Here is a 6,000-nt window from a genome sequence, read left to right as displayed (position 1 = left end):
CACACACACACACACATATATATATATATATATATATATATATATACCTTTTATTTTAAGTTCAGGGTACATGTGCAGGTTTGTTATATAGGTAAACTGCATGTCATGAGAGTTTGCTGTACAGATTATTTTGTCACCCAGGTAATAAGCATAGTAATGAATAGGTAGTTTTTCCATCCTCATTCTGCTCTCCCGCTCCAACCTCAAGTACGCCCTGATGTCTATTGCTCCCCTCTTTGTGCCCATGTGTTCTCACAATTTAGCTTCCAGTTGTGAGAACATGTGTTTGGTTTTCTGTTCTTGTGTTTGTTAGTTAGCTTAAGGTAATGGCCTCCAGATCCATCCATGTTGCTGCAAAGGAGATGATCTCATTCTTTTTATGGCTGTGTATCATTTTATAGTGTATATGTACCATATTTTCTTCCTCCAGTCTACTATTGATGGGCAATTAGGTTGATTTCATATCTTTGGTATTGTGAATGGGGCTGCAATGCACATCTCTGTCCATGTGTTGTTATGGCAGGATGAATTGCATTCCTTTGGATATATACCCAATAATGATATCACTGGGTAAAATGGTAATTCTGTTTGAAGTTCTTTGGGAAATTGCCACATTGCTGTCCACAATGGCAGAACTAATTTACATTCCTACCAGCAGTGTATAAGCATTCCTTTTTCTTCACAACTTTACCAGCATCTATTATTTTTGGCCTTTTTATAATTGCCATTCTTACTGGTATGAGATGGTATCTCATTGTGGTTTTTATTTGCATTTCTCTAATGACGATGGTGTTGAAATTTTAATACTTGCAAGCTATGCATCTGACAAGAGGCTAATATCCAGAATATATAACGAACTTAAACAAATTTATAAGCAAGAAACAAATAATTCCACTAAAAACTAGGCAAAGGACATGATAACATATTTTAATCAACCCTAACCTCTAATTCAGTCACTTATTTTCCAACTTGAAAATCCTAGATAAGAAAATAATAGAAAACATAAATTTGTTTCTGTCTAAATGCAAGACATAACACAAAGAAATTGAATTTTGCAATAATTATTTGAAAAGAAGTCTCTAGTATTTTGTATTAACAGTCAGTGGATGCCGGGCGTGGTGGCTCAAGCCTGTAATCCCAGCACTTTGGGAGGCCGAGATGGGCGGATCACGAGGTCAGGAGATTGAGACCATCTTGGCTAACACGGTGAAACCCCGTCTCTACTAAAAAATACAAAAAACTAGCCGGGCGAGGTGGCGGGCGCCTGTAGTCCCAGCTACTCGGGGGGCTGAGGCAGGAGAATGGCCTGAACCTGGGAGGTGGAGCTTGCAGTGAGCTGAGATCTGGCCACTGCACTTCAGCCTGGGCGACAGAGCAAGACTCTGTCTCAAAAAAAACAAAAACAAAAACAAAAAAACAAAACAGTCATTGGCTGCATAATGATGTTTCAGTTAATGACAGATTGCATATACAAAGGTGGTTTATCCTTATATAATCCATAAGACTATAATAGGCCAATGATAGAATGTCATAATACAACACATTACTCATGTGTTTGTGGTGATGCTGCTGTTAATAAATCCACTGTGCTGCCAGTCATATAAAAGTGTAGCACATACAATTATTATACATACAGTACATAGTATTTGATAATAATAATGATAAATGACTATGTTACTGGTTTATGTATTTACAATACCATACTATAATTTTTATTGTTATTTTGTAGTGTACTCCTTCTATTCATAAAAAAGTTTGCTTTAAAACAATATGCCCCATCACAACATGATGCAGGAGCAGCAGCTTCCTGATTGCATTATTTTCTCTTGTGCTTTATTGAATCTTGTATTGTTTTGTTCAAGATGGCCTCTAAGCACACAAAATCCACAGCTTATATGGTCAGTAAGGGGCTACAAGTGATTGGATGGCATGCACAATGACAATATACTCTAGTTTGTGTAAGTACTCTATGATATTTGCACACCAACAAAATTGCTAACAATACATTTCTCACGATGAACATATATATCCCCATTGTTAAGTGACACATGACTATTTTTTCATATGAAAATTCAGCTTATGTTTTCAATTATGTGTTAGCACAGCATACATTTTTCTAATAGGTACTGTTCTGTTATTCATCCAGAGTAGAATATTCGATTTATAAAAAGGTAAAGTTTTGGTATACCTCCTTATATACTCATATGTCAACTCAAACCGGGGACACATTTTAAGAAGTGTTGTGCGGGCATCATAGAGTGTACTTATATAAACCTACATGGCATAGCTTAAGCATACCAACCTAGGCTATATGGTATAGTCTATCATTCCTAGGCTGCAAACTTGTTCAGCTTATTACTGTACTGAAAACTGGAGGCAATTGTATTATAACACAATGGCAGGTGTTGATGTATGTAAACGTATCTAAATATAGAAAAGGAATAGTAAGAATATGGCATATAAAATTTAAAAAATCATACACTTGTATAGAATAATTACCATGAATACAGTTTACAGAACTGAAAATTGCTCTGGATAAATCAGTGAGTGACTGCTGAGTGAATGTAAAGGCCTAGGACATTACATTACTGTAGACTTTGTAAGCACTGTATTTTTAGGCTAACCTGAATTTATAAAAGATATTTTTCTTCAATAGTAAATTAATCTTATCTCAATGTACCTTTTTTACTTTATAAAATTAAAAATTTTAAATTTTAAAAAATGTATTAACTTTTATATAAATTTCAAACAAAATGAATATTCTTAGGGAATTAAGAACAACAACAAAAATTATTTCTTTGTAACCTTATTGTATAAGCTTTTTTCTGTTTTTAATTTTTTAATTTTTATTTTTTTACTTTGGAAACTTTTATGTTAAAAAGTAAGACACAAAAATTCACGTTAATCTAGTCCTTCACAGGTTCAGGATCATTGATATTACTGTCTTCCACCATTACAACTTGTCCCACTGGAAGGTCTTCAGGGGCGATGACAGGCATGGAGTTGTCATCTTTTATGATAATAATGCCTTTTTCTGGAATAACTTCTGAAGGACTTGCCTGAGGCTTTTCTTGAGAAAGTGGCACTTTTTTCAGAAATATGTCCATGATGGTTTGCTTGGTTAATTTCTTAAAATAAAAATTTTCTCCCATTCTGTAGGTTGCCTTCTCACTCCGACGGTGTTGTCCTTTGCTGTGCAGAAGCTGTTTAGTTTAATTATATCCCATTTGTCAATTTTGGCTTTTGTTGCTATTGCTTTTAGTGTTTTAGTCATGAAGTCCTTGCTCATGCCTATGTCCTGAATGGTATTGTCTAAGTTTTCTTCTAGGGTTTTTATGGTCTTAGGTCTAACATTTAAGTCTTTATTCCATCTTGATTTAATTTTTGTATAAGGTGTAAGGAAGGGATCCAGTTTCAGCTCTCTACATATGGCTAGCTAGTTTTCCCAGAATCATTTATTAAAGAGGGAACCATTTCCCCATTTCTTGTTTTTGTCAGATTTGTCAAAGATCAGATGGTTGTAGATGTGTGGTATTATTTCTGAGGGCTCTATTCTGTTTCACTGGTCTATCTCTGTTTCAGTGCCAGTGTCATGCTGTTTTGGTTACTGTAGCCTTGTAGTATAGTTTGAAGTCAGATAGCATTATGCCTCCAGCTTTCTTCTTTTTGCTTAGGATTGTCTTGGCAATGCAGGCTCTTTTTTGGTTCCATATGAACTCTAAAGTAGTTTTATCTAATTCTGTGAAGAAAGTCATTGGTAGCTTGATGGGGATGGCATTGAATCCATAAATTACCTTGCACAGTATGGCTATTTTCATGATATTGATTCTTCCTATCCATGAGCATGGAATGTTATTCCATTTGTTTGTGTCCTCCTTTATTTTGTTGAGCAGTGATTTGTAGTGCTCCTTGAAGAGGTCCTTCACATCCCTTGTTAGTTGGATTCCTAGATATTTTATTCTCTTTGTAGTAATTGTGAATGGGAATTCACTCCTGATTTATCTCTGTTTGTCTATTACTGGTGCATAAGAATGCTTGTGATTTTTGCACATTGATTTTGTATCCTGAGACTTTGCTGAAGTTGCTTATCAGCTTAAGGAGATTTGGGCTGAGATGATGGAGTTTTCTAAATACGCACTCATGTCATCTGCAAACAGGGACAATTTGACTTCGTCTTTTCCTAATTGAATACCTTTTATTTCTTTTTCTTACCTGATTAACTTAGCCAGAACTTCCAACACTATGTTGAATAGGAGTGGTGAGAGAGGGCATCCCTGTCTTGTGCCAGTTTTCAAAAGGAATACTTCCAGTTTTTGCCCATTCAATATGATATTGGCTGTAGTTTGTCATCAATAGCTCTTATTATTTTGAGATACGTTCCATCAATACCTAGTTTATTGAGCGTTTCTAGCATGAAGGGCTGTTGAATTTTGTCAAAAGGCTTTTCTGCATCTATTGAGATAATCATATGATTTTGTCATTGATTCTGTTTATGTGATGGATTACGTTTATTGACTTGCATATGTTGAACCAGCCTTTCATTGCAGGGATGAAGCCAGCTTGATCATCGGCTTGATCATAGTGGATAAGTTTTTTAATGTGCTGCTGGATTTGGTTTTCCAGTATTATATTGAGGATTTTCGCATCGATGTTCATCAGGGATATTGGTCTAAAATTCTCTTTTTTTGTTGTGTCTCTGCCAGGCTTTGGTATCAGGATGATGCTGGCCTCATAAAATGAGTTAGGGAGGATTCTCTCTTTTTCTATTGATTGGAATAGTTTCAGAAGGAATGGTACCAGCTCCTCTTTGTACCTCTGGTAGAATTCAGCCATGAATCCATCTGGTCCTGGACTTTTTTTGGTTTGTAGACCATTAATTTTGGCCTCAATTTCAGAGCCTGTTATTGGTCTGTTAAGAGATTCAACTTCTTCCTGGTTTAGTGTTGGGAGGGTATATGTGTCCAGGAATTCATCCATTTCTTCTAGATTTTCTAGTTTATTTGAATAGAGGTGTTTATAGTATTCTCTGATGGTAGTTGGTATTTCTGTGGGATTGTTGGTGATATTCCCTTTATCATTTTTTATTGCATGTATTTGATTCTTCTCTCTTTTCTTCTTTATTTGTCTTGCTAGTGGTCTATCAATTTTGTCGATCTTTTCAAAAAACCAGTTCCTGGATTCACTGAGTTTTTGAAGGTTTTTTTGTGTCTCTATCTCCTTCAGTTCTGCTTAGTTATTTCTTGCCTTCTGTTATTTTTAGTTATTTAGTTATTTCTTGCCTTCTGTAAGCTTTTGAATGTGTTTGCTCTTGCTTCTCTAGTTCTTTTAATTGTGATGTTAGGGTGTCAATTTTAGATCTTTCCTGCTTTCTCTTGTAGGCTTTTAGTAGTGCTTTGAATTTCTCTTGTAGGCTTTTTTAGTGCTTTGAATTTCTCTTGTAGGCTTTTTTAGTGCTTTGAATTTTTCTTGTAGGCTTTTAGTGCTATGAATTTCCCTCTACACACTGCTGTAAATGTGTCTCAGAGATTCTGGTACACTGTGTCTTTGATCTTATTGGTTTCACAAAATGTCTTTATTTCTGCCTTCATTTTGTTATTTACCTAGTAGTCAGTCATTCAGGAACAGGTTGTTCAGTTTCCACATAGTTGTGTGGTTTGAATGAGTTTCTTAATCCTGAGTTTTAATTTGATTGCACTGTGGTCTAAAAGATAGTTTGTTGTGATTTCTGTTTTCTTACATTTGCTGAGGAGTGCTTTACTTCCAACTATGTGGTCAATTTTGGAATAAATGCCATGTGGTGCTAAGAAGAATGTATATTCTGTTGGTTTGGGCTGGAGAGTTCTGTAGATGTCTATTAGGTGCAGAACTGAGTTCAAGTCCTGGATATCCTTGTTAACCTTCTGTATCATTGATCTGTCTAATATTGACAGTGTGGGATATTAAAGTCTCCCATTATTATTGTTTGGGAGTCTTAAGTGTCTTATTAGGTCTCTCAGGGCT

Source organism: Piliocolobus tephrosceles, chromosome 4 (genome assembly GCF_002776525.5).
Source record: "Piliocolobus tephrosceles isolate RC106 chromosome 4, ASM277652v3, whole genome shotgun sequence".
In the NCBI taxonomy this organism is placed as follows: domain Eukaryota; kingdom Metazoa; phylum Chordata; class Mammalia; order Primates; family Cercopithecidae; genus Piliocolobus; species Piliocolobus tephrosceles.
This window is presented reverse-complemented; position numbering follows the sequence as displayed.